Raw genomic sequence first — 13359 nt, forward strand, 5'->3', positions numbered from 1 at the left:
TATATATGAAATTAAACCATTAAGTATGGTTTTATGGGTAGATAAATAAGAATGATAGAGGTTATTGTGTCTTTATAACTTGCCCTGTGTATAAAAACCTTAAGAGAATTTGTGTGACTTCTTTTGCTACTAGTTGTTCATACTCAAAAAATTTAAACCCATGATACATGATTTGAAAAAAAACATGTTTTCACTGGAAGCATCCTTGAAGCCATTTTAAAATCCATGTAAATTGTCTCAACACCCTGGCTCAGCAAGATGAAAATCGAAGTCCTCCAGGTAGTAAACTCTCTGTGTTCTTCATCTTTGTGTTCACCATGGTGCTGATGTGGTGCCCTGTACAAGTAAGGGCTCAGTGAGTGGCCAGTGAGGATGGGGTGCATGATAAGAACATGTGGGTGGGGCAGAGTCAGTGGGACTGGATGGACAGGATGGATAAGACACTTAAAAGAAGAAGTATAAATGTTAAACTAGAACAGAGTTTTATGTTTTGTTTTTTAAATGCTGGTGACTTTCTCACTTACTAATCTTACTAAAGTAATTCAACCTGTGTCTTTCTTTACTTCCTTGTGTATAAAACAGGAATAAGACAATATAACATTTTATATTAAACATGTGGGTATAAGCTGGTATTATTGAAAATCCCGTGGAATGTCAAGAGCATGTTTGCATTAATAGTTTCCCCATGTGCCCCTCAAACGTTTCTTGGGGTGAATCAGATGTACACAAGCCAGGGGTTTAAGAGTAGACTGATCAGACTGATGCACGAGGCCCGGCAAACCCAGAGGCTGAGGAGGCCCTTCTTAAGGGTCTGCAAAACCCTGTGTACTGAATACAGTAAACACATGTGCTGTTCACAAGAATTTTCTTGGATCAGTAAGTCTTTTTAAAGAATTAACTATTCAGAATTATTGTGTTTTTGATAAAATGACTGGCTCAAGAAATTTTTTCCTTTTGGATTGTTGGACATTAAGTTACCAATAAATTTTTTTTTCTTAAAATCCAAACAGCAACAACAAAAACACATCTTAATACAATTATTGTGCTGCTGAGTAAAAGAAAAATCTAAGTAGAGTTTGAGATTTTTGAGTTGGAGGAATTGTAGCGTTGTATGTCAAAACCTTAGCCTGACTCATGGTGTGGTGGTGTATGGGACTGCCATCCTTTTTTTTTTCTTCCTTCTTCTTCCTTTGAGTACCAGGATTGAACTCAGGGGTACTTGTCCACTGAGCCACATCCCAGCCCTATTTTGTACTTTATTTAGAGACAGGGTCTCCTTAAATTGCTTAGCACCTTGCTTTTGCTGAGGCTGGCTTTGAACATATGCTCCTCCTGTCTCAGCCTCCTTAGCTGCTGGGATTACAGGCATGTGCTACTGCCCTTGGTGGGACTTTCATTTTGTAGAACCACATTAGAGAAGATGATACCCATATTGCATGTACTTGGTTTGTTATGCTTTTGGCTGTATGGTTTTTTTTTCCCCCTCTTATAGAAATTATGTAGAAACTGGGTTCTTAGAGAAAAAAGAACCATGAGTAAGATACCAGTTGGTATGGAGTAAAAAGTTTTATTTAGGCTTACTTATAAGTTTAAATTTTTTTATCAAGCCTGGGCATGGTGGTGCATGCCTGTCATCCCAGTGACTCGGGAACCTGAGGCAAGAGGACTGAACGTTCAAGGCCAGCCTCAGCAATTTAGTGAGACCATGTCTTAATATGAAAAGGACTGGGGATGTAACTCAGAGGTAAAGCACCCCTGTGTTCAACTTCCCAGTGCCAAAAAATAAATAATAATAAAAAAAAAATCGGTTGTATTTTTCAGCTGGGTGCTCCCAGTTCTGCTCTCTTCAGAAAGTCTTCTAGCTGGACATTGGTTTGTGCTCATTAGGATTTGGACCCCTGTGACTGTTCCTGGTGTGCTGGCAAAGGTGTTAAGGAATTGCTTACAGATGGTTGTTGGTTGGTCCTCATTCTCTCAGCCATTCTATATTAGCTTGCCCTGTGTTTTTTTTTTTTTTTTTTTTTTTGGTGGTGGTGGTGGGTGTACCGGAGATTGTACTCAAGGGCAATCCGCCACTGAACCACATCTCCAGTCCTGTTTTATAGTTTATTTAGAGACAGGGTATCACTGAGTTGCTCAGTGTCTCGCTTCTGCTAGGGCTGGCTTTGAACTCTCGATCCTCCTGCCTCAGCCTCCTGAGCCGGTAGTGGCCCCCCCTCCCCTACAGAAAAATCTTAATTAAGCATCTCCAGAAATCTTCACCATAATTGATCTTAGGAATATCAGAAAAAGGATCTCTGCAAATGAGTTCATTGTAGTTATGCTTCCTATTTCCTGTTGCTCATGTCTTACAATAATTAAATTTGGCCAAGGGCCTGAAAGAGATTAGCATTCCAGGTTCTGAACACCCTCTAGTAGTTTTTCAAACATTTATGGACTATCTAGTATAGTAACAATAGTTTGTAAAAGTTTTCAAGTGGGAAGTGTGTTTGCAAATGCGAAATGTGATAAGGAAGAGAGATTCTCAAAGCCTCTGGCTTTGGGCTGAGCTTCACAGAGATGTTTACATTTCAAAGTTAAGAGAAGATGTTTCTAGTTACTAATTGGGCTCCATGGTAACAGCTGGCAGGGGGAGGGAAGAAAGGGGGAAAGAAGCTCTCCCCTCTCAGGTGCTGTCCTTGAAGTGTTAACTTGCCTAGAACAGTAAAAGAAAGAACTGCTTTTGTATGAATTTCTGAGGCCCTCCCCAACAAACTGGGTATAAAGTTCTGAAACTGCCTGGACTCTGGGTTCAGGGGATTGATTGATTGATTAAGGTGAAAGCTTTGCCTTCCGAACCTGGCTGCGGCCAAATAAATCTGTTTCCTGCTGTCTTGCCTCATTTGTCTCTCCCCCGACCACCACAAGCTGATGGGATAACAGATGTGAGCCTCTGTACCCAGCCAGCTTGCCATTTTTAAGATGAGGAAATGGAGTTGCTGGTAATGTCACTGTGTTCCCCAACTTCCCAGTGACCTTTTTCTTTGTCATTTTTAAAGATTTGTGTTTCTGGGAAAGGGAGATTTACCTTCTCCTAACTCCATCATATTGGTAGTCCTCTCCAAAATATTTGACTAGATCACCAACTGAAGTCTCAGCTTTCTAATAATACTTTCTAAATAAAGATTTTTATAAAAAGAAAGTATTATTATTATTTTTAATATCTTTTTTAGTTGTTGATGGACCTTTATTTTATTATATGTGGTGCTGAGAATCGAACCCAGTGCCTTACACGTGGGAGGCAGATGCTGAGTCAAAACTCCAGCTCAGGAAGGTATTATTTTCAAAAAGAATTCTTAATTGTAACTATAATTCCTTAGTATCATAAATAAGAATTAAGCCCCCAGATTTCCACATATTTCTCATAATGTCATAATTTTCTAGCAGACTATTAGAGACAGGATCTATGGGTCAGTATGTAGTAGTGGAGACTCTTAAATTTTTGTATAAGAAATGAGTTTGCCCCATAGTCTAGATTTTTTCTTACTGCATACCAGGTGTTTCCTGACAATTTTCAGTTGGATCTGGAGGCTTTCCATGTTTGGGATTTGTTACTTTTGGAGTTTTTTTTGCAAGACTACTTATTGCTGATAATTTGTTCTTGCATCAAGAGGCAATATAATATGATATAATATAATATAATATAATATAAATAATATCTGGTTGGCATCTTTTGGGTATGTAAGCGAACCTATAGGCTTACTTCCTGGTACTCTGGTTCATCGAGGTTAAAAATATGGTAGTGCTCCTATCTTTCCTTTTTGCTTCACTAACTAGAATTTTTTTAAAAATTTATTTCACATTTGTAGGACAATGGTTTTTATAACTTTATTTTATTTCTATGTGGTGCTGAGGATCAAACCCAGTGCCTCACACATGCCAGGTGAGCACGCTACTGCTTAAGCCACATTCCCCAGTCCCCTAGAATATTTTATAAAGAGAAACTTTTTCCTTCATGTGCTGTTTGGCTACCCATTAGTACTTGTGATATGAATTGTTCTTTTCATTTATCAGTTTTCAAAATTAGTTAGTCTGTCATTCTCTAGTAGTGACCAGTGAGGTTATTTTTAGTAATAAATAATTGATGAAAAACTGGAGATGTCCAGTTGGAAAATATAGTTACTTTTATAAATTTTATGAATAAGCCTAAATGAAACTTGTCCCCCCCCCCCTTCCTCCCTCTACCTCCCTCCCTCCCTCCCTACATCTCTCTCTTTCTCATCTTTCAAAGGGCAAAAAATTAAAACTTTCTCTACACAGCAATTATTTTTCTTCTCCAGACCTGGAATCAGCCATTTCTCAGGAGTCTTGCTTCCTTTTGATGGGAGATAATATCTAGAGACTATAATCTGGACTTTTAGGGTTGGAGGACACTTTTTTTTCTTTTAGCCAAGTACTGCTTGTTTAAAGACTGGCCAAAGCTAAAGGAGTTGATGTTAGCATCCTAATTGAAACAAATCGAATGTACAGAGACCCTTTTTGTTGGTTGGAATGATCTAGTTCTGCTATTTTCCCTTGTCTCATACCTACGTTAGGAATCTCATCACACTTAATAATGTATGTTTCTCCTTTGTCCCTATCTTTATAGGGAAGCCACATTGACTTACTAACATGTCGTGCCTGGCTTTCACTTCCTTCCAGATACTATACCAGATGGCTCTTCTCCCAGGCTAAGTAGATTCATGTTGACCTCTGTGGAACGATACTGGGACTCTTGTTGGTAGAAAATAAATGTGCTTTTTATCCTTCTCTAAAACAGTACACATGTTATTATCCAGATATGTACTTTCCCAAATTCGGCTCAGAGGGAGGATAAATCAGAGTTATTAGATATTAGAGATGATTCCCAGTGTTAATCTCTCCTCCAGTGTTCAAACCAAAGCAAAGCAAAAACCTTGAAGGGGATTCCTGGGGGTCGCAAACTCTGAATTTATGATGCCTTAGGGTTGGAGATATTTTTTTTCCCAACAGCACTCTTAAGCCATGAAAATAGTTACTTTTTTTTTTTTTTAATGTCTAAATGACTTAACAGTAGTCAGTGCAGTGTTTAAGAAGTATTGCTGTATTTCCTTTAAAAGTTTAAAATATCCTAAAGTGCCCCTTTGAGTCAGCTTTCTGGGGCCCCAGCAGTGTTTGTGCCTTGGGAGATGTACCCTCTTTCATTGAAATCACATGGTAGGGCTGGGGATGTGGCTCAAGCAGTAGCGCGCTCGCCTGCCATGCGTGCGGCCTGGGTTCGATCCTCAGCACCACATACAAGTAAAGATGTTGTGTCTGCCGAAAATTAAAAAATAAATATTAAAAAAAAAAAAAAAAAAAAGAAATCACATGGTAGTTACATTTCACGTAATCTGCAATCCAGCTGTAGCCCTAAGAGGAAAAATACTTTACATGCAGGTTTTCTTTTACATTAAACTGTATGTAAATCAAGGTCTTAAAAACAATTTTAATCTATGCAACCTTGTGTTTCTAATAGTAAGACTTAGGCCATGGTAATCCCCAATATTTTGTTAAACCCAAACATAAGGAATTTGCTGGGCACAGTGGCACCTACTATAATCTGCAGCTTCGGAGGCTGAGACAGCAGGATCATAAGTTTGAAGCTTGCCTCAGAAACTTAGAGAGGCCCTAAGCAACTGATCGAAACCCTGTCTAAAAAACACAAAGGGCTGGCGTTATAGGTTCCCAAGATTGTAAACCTCTGAGCCACAACCCCAGCGCCATGTAATTCTTTCATCTTGAATTGGAATTTCAGACACCATTTTGGCTAAATATTAATTTCACTGCTTTTTATTTTGGGGGATTGAACCCAGGGGCACTTAACCACTGAGCTACACTCTCACTGAAGCCGAGAGAGCAGGTGGTAGGCTAACAACGGAGTTAAGGTGGTTGGAGATTAGGTCCAAGGCAGTAAGTAGTAGGGGACTTGAAATCAGTGGCATTTGCTAGTTTGCATTGGGTGTTTGTTAGTTTTTGCTTTTTAGCACAGTGGGAAGGAGAGGAACATGACTCAGGGTTTTGTGTCATAATCCTGAAAGACACAGTCCCAAACACCATAATCCCAAATGTTAAAATCCTCAAAGATCAAAATCTGTAAAGCTTAAAATCCCTAAAGATAAAAATTATGAAAATATAATTCTGGAAAAAATTTTTAAAATTTTCTGAAGAATTTTAAATGGCAATTTACTTAAAAAAACTGATAGAACATTTCATAGGCTACTTTACACAATAAAATAGGCAATAATAACATTTTTGCAAACACAGAGGTACACTAGTCACAGAGGTGTCACTTTAATGAATAGATGAATTGTATTTTAAAAAGTCAAAATGCAAAATGTATAAATGATGAATATCACTGTGGTTGGTAATTGTGCATACAACTTTATGGTCATTTGAAATATCATGATGGAAACATAAGTCCTTTGAGATCAATTAAAAACTACCATGGGGGCTGGTGTTGTTGCCCAGTGGTAGAGCACTCACCTAGCATGTGTGAGGCCCTGGGTTCGATCCTCAGCACCTCATAAAAATAAATAAATAAAGGTATTGTGTCCAACTACAACTAAAAAATAAATATTAAAAACCACCATGGGTTACCACTGTATATGCAGTTGCCCAAAGAGTTGAGGTCCTGAGAGATTTTATCTTTATCAAACACAGATGTACTGAGGAAGTTTGGATATTTTTACATGCAACCACAATGCTTAGGCACAAAATCAGCATTGGGGCAATCTTGCAAAAAATGCATAAAAGGAATCAGAACTCTTTTAACACATTTATATCTCTAATATCAGAAATGATACATAATAGTAGATTGTAAAAAATAATGTTGACAATTTAAAACTGTGGGGAACAAAACTTACAAAAACGAACTAAAAAGAAAAATTGGGCTGGGGAATGTGGCTCAGTGGTAGAGTGTTTCCCTAGCATGCATGAGGCCCTCAACACCACACAAAAATAAACAAATAAAATAAAGGTATTGTGTCCATCTAAAACTAAAACAATATATTTTAAAAAAGAAAAAAGAAAATTTGACGTGTGAAAGAGTATATTACCAGGGTGGATTATGGGCAATGGCACAGAGGTGGTCCATAGAGCTGGCTGATGATCCTGATCACTGACTGTATAAAGTCTTCCATTGTGAGGAACAGACACTTTCTGTCCCCAGAGAAGACATTCGTATTCTTTTTTTATTTTATTTTTTTTTTGAGAGAGAGAGAGAGAGAGAACTTTTTAATATTTATTTTTTAGTTTTTTGTGTTTATGACACCAACATCTTTGTGTGTGGTGCTGAGGATCGAACCTGGGTCGCACGCATGTCAGGCGAGCGCGCTACCGCTTGAGCCACATCCCCAGCCCGACATTCGTATTCTTGATGTTGCTCTTTTTAAAATTCTTCTGTGATTCAATATATTGCTTTACCAGGTTTCTAGGTATTCTTTCCCCTAAAATGATCCACCTCTCCTACGTGCAATAGGAAATACACTAATTCTCCAGGATTTGGCTTTCTATTCCACGTATATAAACTTAATTATTTTTTTTTTAATCAATAAGAATTATGGTTTTCAGGATTTCAGCATTTGGGATTATGATTTTTAGGGCTTTTAATTTTTTGAGATTTCAACATTTAGGATTATGGCATTTGGAATGGCATGTTTTGGGATTATGATTGCCACTGACTCAGAGGAAAGAGGTAGAAGAAAATAAAGGCTAAAAAGCAAACTAGCTATGCTAGGTAATCCTGCTTCTCCTAACCCAGTTCCTGATAGAGCAGATATGTACATGGCCTCAGATATACTTTCTGTTAATTCTAATATGGTAGCATCTTGGGTGAAGCTGGACTAGATGCCCCCTGAGATTTTCTCCACTTTTATGTAGGTAGGTTCAGGGGACACTGTGTTGACATTTACTTGGCTCCTATTTCTTTCCTCTGTACAATATTCTAATATTCTTCTATCAGTAAAATACAGATTGTTTTAAAGCATCTGTTTTGCTGGAAATTATAATACACATTTGATTTCTGATTTAATTACACATACCCCAAATAAAGTCCATATTTATTTTACCGTAGGGACAGATAAGGCATTGGATTTCATTTTTTAAATTTTTTAAGCATTCTAGGAAGGGTTTCTGGGAATCTATCTTAAGGAAGTAATAAAAAATGTATAAGATGTTCATGTAGCATTGCTTTTAGTAGCAATAGCATCCAGCCTAATTGTCTAATAATTCGAATGGTTTGGTTAAATAAGGGTATATCCACTTGGTAAATGTATTTATTGTTACTAAAATGATTACTGGCTGTATAATAGCAGAAGAAAGGCTTATGATGATTTAAAAAGCAGAATATAGAGGTTTCTATTATGGTGGCAGATATGAAGAAATAATAGAAACTTCCACAGTTGGTTTGTTGGGTAGGGGGAGGAGGAGATAGATGTTTCTCTGGTCTCAGTAATACAAGGGAGGGAGACAGGAAGTTGGTGAGAAGAGGAAACAGGTAAAATGGGGATCTGAGGGTCTGAGTAGCCCTCCTTTTCCTGACCAAGCCTCAGGACACAGCTGACAAAGCCAGTCATTAGAACCCCTGGCTGGAATGGTGTGTCACTAAGGGGATGTGTATGGTAGATGGCATAGCACATTCAGGCTTAGGGAGCACCGAGAGGGAGTAATTGATGATTCTGATGGGGTTACTGTGGTGATAACTCACTGTGCATTCCTTCTGTTTTCTCAGCATTTAATATCTAATATTTGTATAAGTATTTAAATGTGTAAAAACATTTTCATTTTAGAATACCTTATTATTTTGATGTTACCTTTCTAAATATTTTACCTGTCAGAACTTTTGGACCCAATTTGAAAGATTCAAAGAACTAATTCTATATTATGAATATAATCTATAAAAATTTTTGAATAGCTTCTCTGCTGAGAATTAATGGAAATTACTTATTACTCTCCTGTAATGTCAGGAGAGGACAGATTACAGTAGTTTTTGCAGTGACTTGAAGATTAAATCAACTTTTAATCTTATTTGCCTTTAGAAATGGTTCCTGTAGGTGGGAAGAAAGTTTTTTATTAGGATTCCCCAAAATTTGTTCATGCTCTCCCTATCTCTTGGTATGTTAGGTTCATGAATACAGGATGCCACCAGAGCTTCTGTAACATTATTTTAGGAGCTGTAGATGCTATCAATGATAAGACATAGCCTAAATTCAGAAATTTGTGTGCCTTAGAATAAAAAATAGGCAGTTACATGTTTGTGTGTATTTGTTTGTTTACATGTGGAGGCTTTCAAAAAATTGGAAACAGTTATTTTAGTTCTTAAAAATAAGCCCAGACTTGCCCTTTGTGGTAAGTTCATCCCAAAAGTCAGGTGGTTATTTCATTTAATCATGGAGAGTCATGATTCACCTGTCTGCCACCTCCTTCCTCAACCTAAATAAAGGAAGCTCATATCTAAATGGGCAAATTGACATGACCAGTTTAAGATAAGCTGTTTTAGTCAGCTTTTTCTCTGCTGTGACTAAAAGACATGACAAGAACAATTTTAGATGGGTGCTCACAGTTTCAGAGGTCTTGTTCCATAGACAGCTAGCTCAGGGCTCAAGGTGAGGCAGAGCATTGTGGCAGAAGAGTGTGGTGGAGGGAAGTAGCTCACATGATGATTAGGAAACAGAAAGAGAGAGAATAGCTAACCAAATATATACTCCAAAGATAGTCCCGAGGATCCACCTCTACCAGCTACACCCTACCAGCCTACAGTTACCACTCATTTAATTCCTATCAGGGGATTAATTTACTGATTAGGTTAAGACTTTTGAAACTGAATCATTTTGCCTCTAAGTCTTCAGCATTGTCTCACACATGAGACACCTATTATTTTAAACCATAACCCAGGCATTTAATGTAAACCCTGCCTGTTTTAAACAGATTATTGGAGACTCATGGTTGGGGTACAACAGATGATGGAAAAAGAGAAAAACCAATGTTTTGGCTACTTGTGATTAATTTAAATGGAACTTTGGAAGACTTCAGTGCCTCTTAAGAGTGGAACTAGTTTGGGGCTGTGTACTTGCCAGCTGACATTGTCAATCTTCCAATGTCTGAATTTGGAGTAGTGCTTCCCCTTAGGTCAGGCAATGGTACATCTTTTCTATAAAGGGCCAGGTATAAAAGTTTTGGCATTGTGGATAATGCTTTCGGCTTCTGGACTATATGGCTTCTGTCATTCAGTGCTGCTATAGTAGTGCAAAAGCAGACATACACAATGTGTAAGCACATTTGGGTGGTTGTATCTGGTGAAATTTTATTTAAAGATGCTAAAATTTGAAACTCATGTAATTTTCACACATTGTACACATTTTTCCAACCATCAGATGATATAAAAATCATTTCCAGCTCCCAGGCCACACACAGAAAAGCAGGTGGCAGGCTACATTTGTTCTACATAGTTTATTGACTTTTAAGCTGTTTTCTAGGTAGGACAATTTGAACCATCCCAGGGAATTTATTTAGCCTGGGTAGACCCAGGTTCAGTTTCTCCACCTGCAAGAATGTTGGCAAATAGCGCCACCTAATCTTTTGGTTCTTTATAAGGATATCTTTTTTTCTGAGAAAATGTTAATTCTCCCTCATTTATTATTTGGCTTACAAATCTAGATCAAACTTGTATTTAACAGACTATAGTTTGGTTTCTGCTGGTTCCTGACATAGGGTTTCTAAAATCCTTGGAATTTCTTGGATGATTTAGGAGTATTTTTCATTTTAATTAAGCAGCCCTTAATGAGTTTCTGGTTAGCTTCAGGACAGGGGCAGTCATCAGGAAGACCAAACATTGATTAGTAACTTGAAAATTCCAGCCCCACCCTCATCCTCTGGGGAGTGCCAGAGCCTGAATTAATTATCCATCATGCCTGTGTGATGATGCCTCCATAAAAATCCCGTAGATGGGGTTTGGAGAGCTTCAGATTCGAGGAACACATCCAGGTGCACCCCCAACTCCAACTCCACCAGGATGCTTGCCCTCAGGGCTCTGGCAGACCTCAGCCTGTTTCCCTCTTCAACTGGCTCACCATCTGTCCTTTATCATGTATCTTTATAATAAGCCTGAAAATGTGTTTCCTTGAGTTTTGTAAACTGCCTAACAATTTGTGGAACTTGAGAAGAGGTCACGGACACTCCCAGTTTGAGCCAATGCAAATAGAAATGTGGGTAACTAGGACCAACTTGCCAACTATAGCAAACGGCCTGCATCTTTGCACATAAGGTCTTTGTGACCACAGTTTCCATATATTCTTCCCTCTTGTGATGAGCATGGGCATCCTTCTCCAGTGGAGTCAGGTATCTTCAGTCCTCCTCTGTGCCACCTAGTCCATGCCTGGCTTCAGGTAGGTGCTCAGCTGTGTGTGGTTAAGGGGTAAATGACTGGAGGTGATGTTTCAACCAAATGTCACTTTGGATTTTAGTTATGGCTCTGTGCCCACAACTCTTACAGACTTGTAGCCTCCAGGAAAAGTGGGATCCCTTTTGTTTTTCTTATTATTCAGTTACTTTGGGGAATTGGGTTTAGAGTCATGGATTCCGTAGTCTTACCAGGTTTCCTAGTATCCCGAAGCTAATGTCTTGATAGAACAGTGTGACCTTTTGAAGGTGCACTTAACAATGCTAGCCAGATGACTACTTTGCAGGGCTGGCACAAGGTTTTCCAGAAGCCTTATGTGCTATGACTCAGCATCCCATGTATGGCACTGTCTGTCACATTGCCAGGGTTCATGGTAGGTCTTTATCCATCCACCTACTTGCTTCAATGTGCCACCTACTTGCTTCAATGTGCGTGGCTCAACGGTAGCTCTTCAAGTCAGCTTCTAGCACATTTTGCAACCACTGGAGCTGAGGAAGGAAAAAGAATCTCTTTGCTAACCCTATTGAGTAAAGGGCTTACAATTTATTGTCACTTTCTTAAGGAAGATATACAGTTGAACTGGTATAGACAATACTACATGGAGTATCTTGGTGCAGTTGGAGTGTTGTTTCCCTTTATTGAGCACCCAAATGCTGAGCCTGTGTTCAGTGCATTTGTTGTTAGTTGTGTTCCCTCACTCAAAGCCTTACAGCCTGTTGATGGGTAACTACCATGGGTCTTATTTTATAAAGACTGAATTTCACGTTGATTAAAAACTTACCCAGGACCCCAGGCTTCATAAATCATAAAGCTGGAGGTTGAACCCCAGTCAGATTGCACGTACCCTTTGACTATCCACTACCATATTGATTGACCACAGTCATCAGTCTACTAGTGACAGAACTCAAAATATGAACACACCTCTAATGATCAGCACTGAGAAAGGGCACAGAAATATCAGAAACTTTTTGGAGAAAAGTAATCATGACAGTTATAGTCCAAGATAGTATATAAGTAAAAAAAGTGTCTTAGGAGAGCAACACAGTGGAGGGCCATTTACAGTGTCACTCTATAATCTACAGAGAATATGAAAATGTATCATTGTAGTGCTTTTTAAATTTCCAGAATGTTTATTGTACCATGGTTGCCTAGAAAAGCAAAGAAACCAGGACTGGAATATTTCAACTCTCCATGATGAAAGTGAATTTAACTTGAGCTGTGGGCTGTTTGGACTGTGTATAGAGTGACATGAGAAAGAAAAACATGCCAGGAGAGAGAAAGTTGGGGGGAAAGGATTGGATTGGTAACAAGCGTGCTATGCTGGGAGTCATAGAAATCAGATCGGGACAGACCTGGGCTGCACATGAAGGGCATGGTGTGAATGAGGGGAGTCGTTCCTTTCCCCGTTGCACGCATTTGCTTCCTTGGCACCTCATGGCTTCCTACTTCTCGGCTTCCTCTCGTGTTTTGGGTACTTCTGGATTGTATTATGTGGGGGTTGGGCTTCACAGGAGGGGGGTCTTCCCTGGTAGTGGCTTCACACAGCACAGTCTCCCTGTTGGCTTTGTTAAGTGTCTGTACTGCACATGTCCAGTCCCCGATGCCCTTCCTTATGTGAAGATTTGCTTCTCTCAGAGAGTGACACATTTTCCAAGCCCCTACAGAAACTCATAGGCACATCTACCACTCATCTGGTGAAAACTCTGGACACCCTTTCTGGAAAATAAGTACATAAGACATTTATATAACTCACCCATAGTAACCTTTGGGACTGTCATCCTACCAGCTCTAGAATTCCAAATAGGCCTTTAGTGGCGGACCCATGATTTTACATTAAAAGTCCAGTTTTACCCTGGTACCTAAATATTTCCTAGTTTCCCCAGTAAATACAATGAGGCACTACATGACGACGTTTCAGTCTACAA

At 38.9% G+C, this 13359-nt stretch overlaps 1 protein-coding gene across 1 annotated transcript in view; it reads left to right on the forward strand.

Annotated features, from left to right (window-relative positions):
* Laptm4b (lysosomal protein transmembrane 4 beta) overlaps positions 1-13359 on the forward strand; it is a 61135-nt gene that overhangs the window by 41758 nt on the left and 6018 nt on the right. The window lies entirely within an intron of this gene.

The sequence above is a fragment of the Marmota monax genome, unplaced genomic scaffold, assembly GCF_021218885.2.
Source record: "Marmota monax isolate L192 unplaced genomic scaffold, Marmota_monax_Labrador192_F-V1.1 WCK01_AAM20220418_F8-fsc00003, whole genome shotgun sequence".
Lineage (NCBI taxonomy): Eukaryota > Metazoa > Chordata > Mammalia > Rodentia > Sciuridae > Marmota > Marmota monax.